We start from the raw sequence: 12,817 nt of genomic DNA on the forward strand, positions 1-12,817 counted from the left end.
TGCTCCTGCCGCCAGGGGGGGCATTTTAATACGGTACACCTCAATAGCAGGAAACTTCCGTCTCCAGGTCAAAATTTTAAAGACAAACCACTCTAACCTGCAACAAAAACAGAAAATTCTGGAAAAACCCAGCAGGTCTAACAGCACTTGTGGAGAGAAAAACAGAGTTAATGTTTCGAGTCCATATGGCTCTTCTTCAGAGCTAATGAGAAGTAAAAATGTGATGAAATTTATACTGTTTAAGTTGGGGGTGGAGCAGGTGAAGCTGGATAGACAGTGATAGGTGGGGGAAAGTGGAGATTGACAAAGATGTCAAGGGTGCTTTTTCCCCCAATCTCTCCAACGTCAACATTTTTGCTTTGCCCCCACCTATCGTCTCACCATCAACGCTCAATTTAAGAATAAAACAAGGTCTAACTGATGAGCAACTCAGAGAATTCTTGCATTTACATTACACCTCATCACATTTCTCAGAAATCCTCCAAAATGCTTCCGATAGACTGAATTACTTTCGAAAGGACTCACTGTGGTTATGTCAGTGAACATCATTTATGCCCTTTCCATTTTTCATTACCTGATTGTTCTTACATTTTTAGTAACTCATTCGCGTTAGTTATCCTGATCGTACCATCAGAATTCTTTCGGAATGATCTCTGTGTGTGCTGTGACCAGTCTATGATGATTCTGATTCTATTTCAAAACTATTCTGAGTAGAATAGATTCAGAGTGCAAAAACTACTTTTACTGCATTTCAGCTTGGTATTGTTGGTATTATTCTTGCCTCTAAGTCAGAAGCTTGTGGTTTCAGGCCTCAACCTGAAAGATGGTCAGCAGTAAATCTAACCCGACATTTCAATGTAGCACTGAATGTATGCTACATTGTCAGAGGCATTTCGTTTAGATCTTTTACCCCTTAGTTCAGGTAAGCATGAAAGATCTGATGACACAGTTCAAAGTAGAGACGGGTGTTCTCACAGTTTCCTGGACAATATTCCGTTCTCAACCAACGCTACCTCGAAGAGGTTAAGTCGAGATTGCTTTGTCTATGGGATTTTTCTGTGTGCAAATGGTTTGCTTACATAACATTAATGGTTACAATTCATAAGGAATTCATTGGCAATGAAACATTTTTGATATTGGATAGACAGTGTGGAAAAGGGAAACAAATACTACACTGGTGTAGAAAAAGTGCCCCCTAAGGTGTATTGTAGGGGCAGAGTAAAAAGACATCTAGACTGCGCCTAACTATGCCACACATGAACTCAGACCACTTGAAGGGAAACTATTCCATTGTTTAGGAATGGCATTCATCAACCTGTGTGAAAAGTTCAGCACTAAAAATTGAGATAAAATTCCTCAAAAAAATGGTGCAAAAAAGCCCCAAGTGTGGATGTTTATCAGAATAGTGTGTGGTTAATCTTCTAATGAGCTCTGACTGTTAGACTCTAATACTTAATAACTTCCTTTCAAGAATGTGACCAGAATAAAATTACATCATTTGGATCTACAGATAACTGCAGTTACAAAGACAAGGACATTTTGTTAATAAATTCCATTGAGCAGGATGATTTTTAATTCATAAAAACAAAAAAGATAAAAACAAAAAAACAAAAAAACTGCGGATGCTAGAAATCCAAAACAAAAACAGAATTACCTGGAAAAACTCAGCAGGTCTGGCAGCATCGGCGGAGAAGAAAAGAGTTGACGTTTCGAGTCCTCATGACCCTTCGACAGAACTTGAGTTCGAGTCCAAGAAAGAGTTGAAATATAAGCTGGTTTAAGGTGTGTGTGTGGGGGGGCGGAGAGATAGAGAGAGAGAGAGGTGGGGGGGGGATGTGGTTGTAGGGACAAACAAGCAGTGATAGAAGCAGATCAAAAGATGTCAACGACACTAGTACAATAGAACACATAGGTGTTAAAGTTAAAGTTGGTGATATTATCTAAACGAATGTGCTAATTAAGAATGGATGGTAGGGCACTCAAGGTATAGCTCTAATGGGTTTTTTTTTATATAATGGAAATAGGTGGGAAAAGAAAAATCTTATAATTTATCGGAAAAAAAAGGAAGGGGGAAACAGAAAGGGGGTGGGGATGGGGGAGGGAGCTCACGACCTAAAGTTGTTGAATTCAATATTCAGTCCGGAAGGCTGTAAAGTCCCTAGTCGGAAGATGAGGTGTTGTTCCTCCAGTTTACGTTGGGCTTCACTGGAACAATGCAGCAGGCCAAGGACAGACATGTGGGCAAGAGAGCAGGGTGGAGTGTTAAAATGGCAAGTGACAGGGAGGTTTGGGTCATTCTTGCGGACAGACCGCAGGTGTTCTGCAAAGTGGTCGCCCAGTTTACGTTTGGTCTCTCCAATGTAGAGGGGACCACATTGGGAGCAACGAATGCAGTAGACTAAGTTGGGGGAAATGCAAGTGAAATGCTGCTTCACTTGAAAGGAGTGTTTGGGCCCTTGGACGGTGAGGAGAGAGGAAGTGAAGGGGCAGGTGTTGCATCTTTTGCGTGGGCATGGGGTGGTGCCATAGGAGGGGGTTGAGGAGTAGGGGGTGATGGAGGAGTTGACCAGGGTGTCCCGGAGGGAGCGATCCCTACGGAATGCCGATAAGGGGGGTGAAGGGAAGACGTGTTTGGTGGTGGCATCATGCTGGAGTTGGCGGAAATGGCGGAGGATGATCCTTTGAATGCGGAGACTGGTGGGGTGATAAGTGAGGACAAGGGGGACCCTATCATGTTTCTGGGAGGGAGGAGAAGGCGTGAGGGCGGATGCGCGGGAGATGGGCCAGACACGGTTGAGGGCCCTGTCAACGACTATTGAATTCAACAACTTTAGGTCGTGAGCTCCCTCCCCCATCCCCACCCCCTTTCTGTTTCCCCCTTCCTTTTTTTTCCAATAAATTATAAAGATTTTCCTTTTCCCACCTATTTCCATTATATAAAAAAAACCCCACTAGAGCTATACCTTGAGTGCCCTACCATCCATTCTTAATTAGCACATTCGTTTAGATAATATCACCAACTTTAACTTTAACACCTATGTGTTCTTTTGTACTATTGTTGTTGACATCTTTTGATGATCTGCATCTATCACTGCTTGTTTGTCCCTACAACCACACCCCCCCCCCACCTCTCTCTCTCTCTATCTCTCCGCCCCCCACACACACACCTTAAACCAGCTTATATTTCAACTCTTTCTTGGACTCGAACTCAAGTTCTGTCGAAGGGTCATGAGGACTCGAAACGTCAACTGATTTTTAATTCAATCTATCTTTGGTTTAGCACATGTACCAATCATACCATTTCATATTAAAGACCTAATAATGTGCTGACTGTGGTTTAATTGGCTGCCTTCTGCATCCAGAAATGCAAGCGCCAACCCCCCCCATCCCCCACAACTCAATGAACGTGTTTAATGAGAAAACATTGCCTGTCCCTGGATCTTTCCCTATCCTTTTGTAATCTAGTTAACAAAGCTGTTCTTCTCCTGGTAGATAGTATATTGGAGAAACAGAGATAAATATAATCAGTGAATCTGATTGGGGTGGAGGTTCTACTTTGGGCGCACTCAGGAAATTGCACCCAAAATGCACTCGAAATTGCACTGATTTGGTTCATCTGCAGGTTTCTGCTAGGATTCATTTGCATAATCAACGTGAGAGGGGTTCAGGGCAGCTCGATCTCACTCCAGCTTCCCCTTCTCCTCAAGGAGTCAGCCTGGGGCCTCCGTGCCCCCATAGGGAGGAGGACCGGTAGCTCCATACCCCGGGACCATCTACCCAGGTGACTCCGGGAATGTCCGGTTGATACAAACCCTCTCTGCCTGTGACCCCCCTCAGTTCCAGCTCCACAGGCCGAGGAGGGTGCAGCTGGCCCACAGCAGGACATGCAAAGCATGCCGGGGCCCGCCCAGGTCTTGGCCCTGCAGAGGATGCCTGCCAAGGTCATCACAGCCAGGTGTAGCAGTCAGCAGGCTGCCTCCACCTCTGCTGTGGATGTCGGGGGAGCACCAAGACATAGTGGCAGGGTTGGGAAAGTTAAGACAATGTAGTTGCACAGCCTGGGCATGGGTGTTAACCATTTGTCCATAATGTTCACTGTTGTAAATAAACTCCCAAGAATGTCTCCTTGTCTATGGCTCCTTGTTCTGGTGAGCAGTACTCATGTTAGGTGTGAAACCTTGGTTCCTGCACAAGATAAAGGCAAGTGTCTCGGTCCAGGGCCTCCTCCCTGTGCAGTGTGTAACCTTCAGAGCAAAGTGATGACCCAGCTTCACATTCACTGGGCACATTTGTGACGCCTGCACCTCAATGGTGCTTGTCATTGGTGTCGGGTGAGGGGGGGGGGTGATTCCGGCAAGCAGGGCATATAATGAGATGCTAAAATATTGAAATTAGGCTCCCAATTTGCGGTGGCGAGAAATGCAGCGGACAAGAGCAAACTGGTTTCATGATGGTGTGAAACCGATTTTTGGCCTTTTGCCATATTGTCCACTCAGCCACGCCATGACGCCATGATGCCAACAGGACCAGAAAATTCCGCCCAATGTCTTTGCTTGCACAGCTTTTAGTTGATTGGGAATCTAACATCAACGTAAGCTACCAGAAGACACGAGTGTGAACCACTGGGTTTCACATAAATGATCCCACTTTCGTGTCAATACAATGGAATTTTTAATGCCCCTGGGCACAAAAGTGACAACAGGGGCTGGATTTTATGCCCATCCGCACCAGGTGTGTTTTTGGTTGGGCTAGCCCAACCCCCGATACATGGGACATACCCTGGTATATCCTCCGTAATATGTGGTGGGGTGGACGGGAGCTGAAATCAGCAGCCCACCCACCCGCCCGCCTGCCATATTTCCAAAAATAATTAAGGGCCAATTGAGCTTGCTTACAAACCAGTTGATCCCAATATTACTCCGGCCACACCACAACACAATTGGCATAGGCAGGCGGGAGTGGGCAACCCATTCTTTCTAAAAGATTTTTAACATGGCAGGAAAGAAGGGGGTACTATCTTTGGGTGGGGGTGGGGGGGTGCCTTTTGCACATTGGAGGCACCACCTGGAAGCTAATAGCCCCTCTTCCTTCTTCCCCCACTGCAGTATGTCCCTGCCCAACCCCATAAAATCCAACCTCAGAACTCAGAGGTCAGGTTGGTGTTCTGATTTGTACGCACCTTAAAGTAAAAGGTGTGAGTAGGTGGCCTCACAGCAAGCAAAGCGTGAGTATTGAATTGTATTTTAAACATGTGCAAGCGATCCACTGGACTCTTTATGAACTGTACAGGCCAGAATCTTTTGGTCAGTGTGGGGGGGGGGTGGGCCCCACTCACCGACATGTAGAATGACGCACAGTGACATTGGGCGTGTGTCCGGATGTCACCATGCGTCATTCCAATCTTCAGAATTAAGGCCATTGGTAATCTAATTGAACTGATTGTCAGGGTGGCCCATCCAACCTTAAGGTGAAGAGCCCAGGCGGCCTTCACATTTTTCATGGAGCCTCATCCACGGGCGGGATGAGGTTTCCTGGGAGGGTTTATAAACTCAGTAAAACGTTTCAACAAAATTCATAAGCATCTCCCAGCTCACGTGACAATGTCACATGGGGAGGGGGGGGAACATGTCTGAATAATTTTATTTATCCTTTCTTTCAATCTTTGAGAATGAAGCAACTCTCCCTGGGGCAGCTCTGTGCCTCAGGGAGATTTCGGCGCTCTTTCACAGACTCAGCCTACTCCCGACACCGCCCCCTCCCCCCCCACCCGCACGCAGAGGTAGCGCGGAGCACTTCCCGGTGCACGTCACGCTGGGCGAGCCTTAATCAGCCCGCCCACATAAAATGGCGGCGTGCGGCCGATTGCAGGCGACAATTGTCCGAGTGCCCGCCCATGCCCGCTCCCGCCCAGCTTGCCCGACAGGGAGAAAATTCCCCCCATAAACTTATTTTCCAATGTTGGGGGAATCCTAATGCTGCAAGCTGCGTTCTCTGAAATTTAAAAAAAAGCACGTGTACAAAGCACAGAGCTCAGCACAACTTGGGTCTGACACCTGCGCCTCATATACTATTGATATCACTCGGCAGCCAGACATTTACGTTCTCGATTTATCAAGTTCTTGCAGCCTTTGCAGAGGACAACACTCCTTTCCAGGGATTGCTCACACTTTTATTTGGGCCAGTGCTAAACAGAGTTAATTACAAGAAAGCAGTAAATCCATAGAAGCAATCGATGAAAGCAGTGACTGTACTTACTGGACTAAGGATGAGAAAAATGACAGAGGTTGTGGGGATGGGTCACATCATGCTCTGTCTTGTGTGCCTTTTTATGATGCTGCAGAAGAACAGGGCTGACAGCAACCTTGGCAATGCATGGAGCATCACACTCTCCCCAGGAGGAATGCACTGATACAGTTGAACTAAGAGGAAAATAAGATAATGTTACAAGAGCTCATAGGGAAAAGAGGTTTTTCGAGATGAAAACCTGTGCTCAAACAAGTTGAATGAAAATCAGTGTCTTGTTCATTATGGGTGCCCCTACTTGTTAAATCATCACCAATGCCTTCCAGTTCAGTAAATGCAGCCTCATATTCATTGAGTGCTGCCATCGATTTTCACTAATTAACTCTGTTTATTTTACACTGGACCACATTAAGGTGTGTGTTAAACATAAGAAATGTTGAAGGCCTATAGACTTGAGGGAATTATGCAGAAATCTGCTGACTCGCCAGGTTAACAGCAGCAGAGAAATTAATCAGTTACATTTAAGCTGCAACATTTTGTGTGTGCGTGTGTGTATGTGTGTGTCTGCGCCTGTGTGTGTGTGTGTCTGTGTACATTTGTGTGTATGTCTGTGTCTGTCTGTCTGTGTGTGTGCACATATGTGTCTGTGTGCATATGTGTGTGTGTGGGTGTGTGTGGGTGTGCACATTTGTGTGTGTATGTGCACATTGTGTGTGTATTAGTGTGCATACATGTGTGTGTATATGCATGTGCGATTGAACAAGAACAATTTGGGAGACAGCAGTACGATGCCCAGGATTATCTTAAATTATGTTAACGATATAGTACATCTCTAAATTTGACAGCAGGAACAAAGAGAAAACACCTTCCAATGCTGGAACTCAGAAGATCATAAGAAACAGGAGCAGAGGCAGGACATTCAGCCTTTTGACTCTGCTCTCCATTCAACATGATCATGATTGATGTTCTACCTCCTGAAAGAAGGGTAGAAAATGGTGAAATGCCTAAACAATGTTGGCATCTGAAGAGATTAAAGTTAAAATAATGGCAAAAAAATATTTAATTGGCCCTTTGATGTTTACCTGCTTTTTGCTTTTCAGGTGCTGAAAACAAGTAGCGTTATTCCAACCTTTTCTGTTTTTATTTTGGGAAATTTAATGTTAGATCATAAACTTGTGATAAGGCAGCGCAGGTTTCCACAGGGAAAAAAGAACAGTGACGTTAGATTGGATGCGCAAGCATAGGGGTTTACTTAATGGCTTCCGTGAAGCTGACTTAGTTTAATCGCAGTTATGGATTTTTCTAACCAAACAAGAGCTCAAAAGCTAAGGGATAACTGAACATCAATTATAAATGAAGTATGACTAATAAATGATCAAAAATATCATGATGCCAACATCAAATATATTGCTTGGCTCATTTGCAAATGAAAAGTGGCAATAATCATTTTTGTGCTATGAGAAGAATGTATTTCAAATGAATCTTTATTCTACCTCAATTTTTATTATTACTGCCCCTAGCAGAAAGGGTATATGGATGGCTTTCATCAATAAAGACATTTGCATTAATCTGTCTGATCACTATCCTCTCCAGGGGCAAAACTTTACAGCAGAGGGATTTTACATTCTCGTCGAAGCCAATGAGGTTTAGAATTGTCCCGCCACATTTTACGGCCCGGTCTCCACTGAAACAGGGCCATAAAACTCTGCCCTAGGCCTGGAGCACTATTTTAAAGTGTAGGATTTTCATCTTTCCCAGTTTTCTCTGCTCCTTCTCTCCCAGTTGTTATTAGGGTATCTTTTCAGCTCTTCAGTGCATCACCCAAGCGCCTATTCTTCATATATGTCGCCTTGATAGGAGCTGTCCCCAGGTTGTTTGACCATGAAGGACACACAATACACACGGACACACACAAAGGCTGGACTTAATGGAGGTGACGGGGTTCTTGCCTGCTGGCTGGAGAGCCGACAGGAGCTCTGTGTCGTCTCTTGAAAGGAAGGCTTGCTAAATGAAACACCACTAAGACACTTAACTGGACAGTGGTGAGCTTTTCCCAGGATCAAGGACCCCAGGGCCAGATGTCCTGCCCGCCAAGAGCTGCCGGTCAATCAGAGGCCACCTGTTACCCTCCCAACTGATTAAATGCCCCCCACCAATCTCATCACAGGGGAGGGCATTAAATTCCACTGACATATGCACACACACACTATGGCAATATTTACCAAGCAATCTTATTTCTATCTCCAGAGTTCACCTTGCATTTCATATTTATATATTTGAATTTAGAAAGTTAAAGAAAATCTTACATCTCAGTTTGAGCCAGAGGCAATGATCTATTCGAGTGTAAATGTTGGAGCCAGGCCCTGGAAATACAGCATTGATTTTTCCAAGTCACAGACAAATACTAAGCTCCCAGAATATGCTATTCAGTCTTATATAGGAGTTTGATGCTCTGATTTTGAAAAGTAATAAAAACACATTTTAAAATTGGATCCTATTTTTTCACTGTCACCCATAAGCAGCAAGGCCCAGTATAACTAAACAGTATTATGTTTGCTCTTGGTTCCTCTTGGGACCAGCTTCAGTCAAGTTATGTTTACAAAATGTTTTATTACACTAAGTAGCCATTATTTCTTCTGCTTCAATTTACTGACTGCTATAACACTGTCAAATTATAATTCTATAAAAGCCATTTGCCTTATTGGGCACAAAGGCTTTGGAAATAATAAATAATTTATTATGTTGTAAAGTGCTAATAGTTAAAATTGTTAAACAGGAGAACTGATTCCACAGCTTGTCAATGCTGAATAATCATTGATCTTCACTAATGAAGATTGGAAACTAATTATGATTAAAGGAATGCAAACAAAATGCACAATGCACATTTATCTGGCTTATCAGGATATATGTAATGTATATACGTATAAAAACAGGATTAAATCTGTCTCAGTTTTTTTTGTTGGAATCCTTTGTTCGTGGTGTCTAAGTGCACAGTTTTTCATGCAGTATTAATGAATATTTTACTGCATTAATTTAACTATTGCAGATATTGATCAGTTACTGGAAATGTTACTACACATACTGAGCCATGATCAATGAACTATTATAGACACAACTGTTTCTAAACTTCTCTAGATCAGTCGGAACTTTATTTTAAATCCCAACTATCTCCTAATAAGCGTATGAGACAACTGTTGTGTACTGCACTAAGAAAAGACTAACACATGCTCAACTACAAGCAGCCATTTTTGAACTAATGTTATTTACACCTTCTTAACAGAGAGGGCAGCAGAGATGGCTGTAAAACAAAATGCTCAGCTCTTACAATTTGCTGCACTCCCTCCCCACTCTTCAAAATAAACAACTTCACAGTTGGTGGTCAAAAGACTGGAACTATCTCCCGAAAAGCACTGTGGGTGTACCTACACCACATGGACTTCTTTGGTTTAAGAAGGCAGCTCACCACCACCTTCTCAAGGGCAATTAGTAATGGGCAATAAGTGCTGGCCTAGCCAGCGACACCCACATCCCATGATGGATAAAAACAAAGTGTAAAATGGTACATCGACATAATTTTCCGGTGTATAACATGACTAAACCAATATCAATCATACCTGAAATTTAACTAGTTGGGTCACAATTTTTCTGTTACTGTAATTGCAACTAAAACATATATTACCAGAATAATTTACACATAAAATTTTTTTCCCTTAACTCCAGTATGTTTTAATAAAAATAACTCATTTGACAAGAAGTAATCAATAAACAAATTCTTTTCTCCACCCACATACTTTCAATTAACCTATGTGGCTTCTTTCCCTTTCTGTCTGGATAGCTCCTTCCAATTCCATTTCCATTAGCATGACTCTGCTTTCCCAACATCTCTCAGTGTGTCAGCCATAAATATTGACTTTGTCTGCCAGCTCCGCTCAATGGTTGGGTCTGGGACATTGATTGATTAGTCTTAGTCAAAGACCCTACTGCACTTTGCTCCGCTGGTGGGTTTTGTGACACTGGCAATCTTTCAATTTGTTTGTGACTTACACTTTCTTGCCAACTTTCACTTTGGGCTGTAGGAGCAATTTTGACTATAGGGGAGTTATCACTCTCTCCTTTGGTCAGATTCCCTCTTTTAAGTAAGTGATCTACTTAACGCTCATGGGCTGAATTTTGCCCTCATTGGGTGGGCTCGGCAGGGGCAAGCGGGAGCAGTCGGGAAGCCAAGCGCCACCCATGATCACCCAATTAAGGCCCGCCCGGCGTAAAACGCGTGCCGCAGTGCTCGGTGCTGCTTGTGTTGGGGAGGGGAGGGGGAAGGAGGGCGATTGGGGAACTTCACACATGCGTGTGAATGCACACAGGAAAAGCTCCCTGAGGCACAGAGCTGCCTCGGGGAGCTGAAGACATTAAAAATCAAAAATAAGGATTTGAAAAATGTTACAATTTTAGAAAAAGTAAGGATTTTAAAAATTACACATGTGACTCCGTTAGGGACATGTTATTAATGAAAATGACATGAGCAGGGACATGTTATTAATGAAAGGTTAAAACTAAAATAAAAATAAAAATTTTATTTGCTGTTGGAAACCTCACTCCACCCGTGGATGAGGTTTCCTAAAAAATGCAAAGGCCACTTGTCCTTTTCAACTGCTCGCCAAGCGTAAGGTTGGGCAGGCAGTGAAAAATTACATTTAATTGGTACTTTAATAACCTTAATAGGTCTGTTAATTGTCGGTGGGCGCGTTGCTGACTCCCACACGTACCTATCGACCGAAATATCGTGTGAGTGCGCGATGACATTGGGACACTCCCCTGACATCATCGTGCATCATTTTACGCTCATTCGGATCAGGGGTGCGCTCGCCAGGCGAGCTAAAAATTCTGGACATGGAGCCTTTTCCAATCTTCAACAGATATGTGAACGCACCTAGTCTCTTTCAACAACTCCAATCACTTTATCCCTTCGGAGGTTTTTCACTGTGACCTTTTGACCAGCACTGAACTCCCTGGGCAGAATTTTCCTGTTGGGTGGGTGGGCCCAACCAAATCTCCGGCGGGCTGGATGAGGTTTCATGTTTTTTCTATTCCCACCGGGGCTCCTGGCCTGACTGCCAACCTTAAGGTTGGACGGGCAGGTCCTTTAATTGTTTTAATGATCCTGTCAATGGCCTCAATTGGCCATTGATAGGTCAGCGGGTGGACAGCTGATTTTGCTGTGGGCCTGCCTTCCTGAAAATTTTAATGGGGCGGGATGACCCTGGGAGTTCCCTCCAACATCATCCTGCGTCATTTTACATGTCGGCGAGCAGGTCCCGCCCCCCGTTCGCCGACGGCTAAACTCAGCCCCCTAAGTTTTACACCTGGTGTATCGTGACTCATTTGCACTTTGTCTTGCTTTTTCTTACTTTGCTATTGATGTCAGGTTTAAGCAAACTAAACATTGTCCTAGGTGTGTGTTTAAACACTAATTCATAAGTAAACAATATGTTGTAGCCTGTAGGGTTATTCTGTAAGATAACAGAATTCCCCTAGCCTGTGTTGAGGAGAAATATGGAAACGTTTGCCTAGCTTGACACCGAGCAAATACTCCTGCAAAGGCCTCTTCACAATCCGTACACTTATTTCAGCAGAAAGATTTGGTGCTGGGTTGTATGGTGGTATTAGACTGTGTTTGACACCATTCTTACTCAGAAATATTTCAAACTCTTGGGACATAAACTGTAGAGCATTGTCTTAGATCAATACCTCTGGCAACCCATAAACTACAAACCTACTTCTTAAATCCTCAATAGTTTTAGCACTTGTGAAATTGGGCATATATTCAAAATGTATCCGCTTGCTACAGCTAGTGAGCAAACAAAGTACTCTTTCCGTTCCAGTTCAAAGAAATTGCATGTCCTCATTCCCCTGGTTCTCTCGTGTTTGACCACAGAATGAAAGGAACCTTAATTTGATCATTTCTCATTCTAAGACACACTGCACAACTTTTCACCAATTCTTTAATATCCCCAACTACCTTTAGATACCAAAAATAGTTTCTTGTTACTGCTTTCAAATGGACAATTCCTGTCTGCCCTTGTTGAAGTTCAGCTAAAAATCTCTCTAAATCTTGGCGAAATAATGATTTTAAAACCCCAAATGGGACAGCCTTGATCTCCATTCAGTTCATTGCTATGTGTGAAATACTCCTGCAATTTTGAATCGTTATGTTCTTTATGCCAGCCATTCATGACATGATCGACTACTTTACTGAGCAACACATCCTTGTGAGCTTTGTCCATTAATTTCTCTGGCAGACAATGGCATGATATTTATGTATGCAAAATAATTCACAAGTCACTCAGTGGCTAACAATGAATTGGTCTTCACAGAAAATCTCAAAAGAGCATCTACATATGCCTGATCTGCTGACTTATGATATTTAATATCGTGCTGACAGTTAATTTTATCATTTGGTCCACCTTGCTCAAAGATCACTTTATGCTTGCTTAGCGTTTTCTCAATGTAGAATATACTCTTACTGATACCCACAGTAAATAATTCAGACCACTTTAACCATATTTTCTTAAGCCAA

Source organism: Carcharodon carcharias, chromosome 22, assembly GCF_017639515.1.
Source record: "Carcharodon carcharias isolate sCarCar2 chromosome 22, sCarCar2.pri, whole genome shotgun sequence".
Lineage (NCBI taxonomy): Eukaryota > Metazoa > Chordata > Chondrichthyes > Lamniformes > Lamnidae > Carcharodon > Carcharodon carcharias.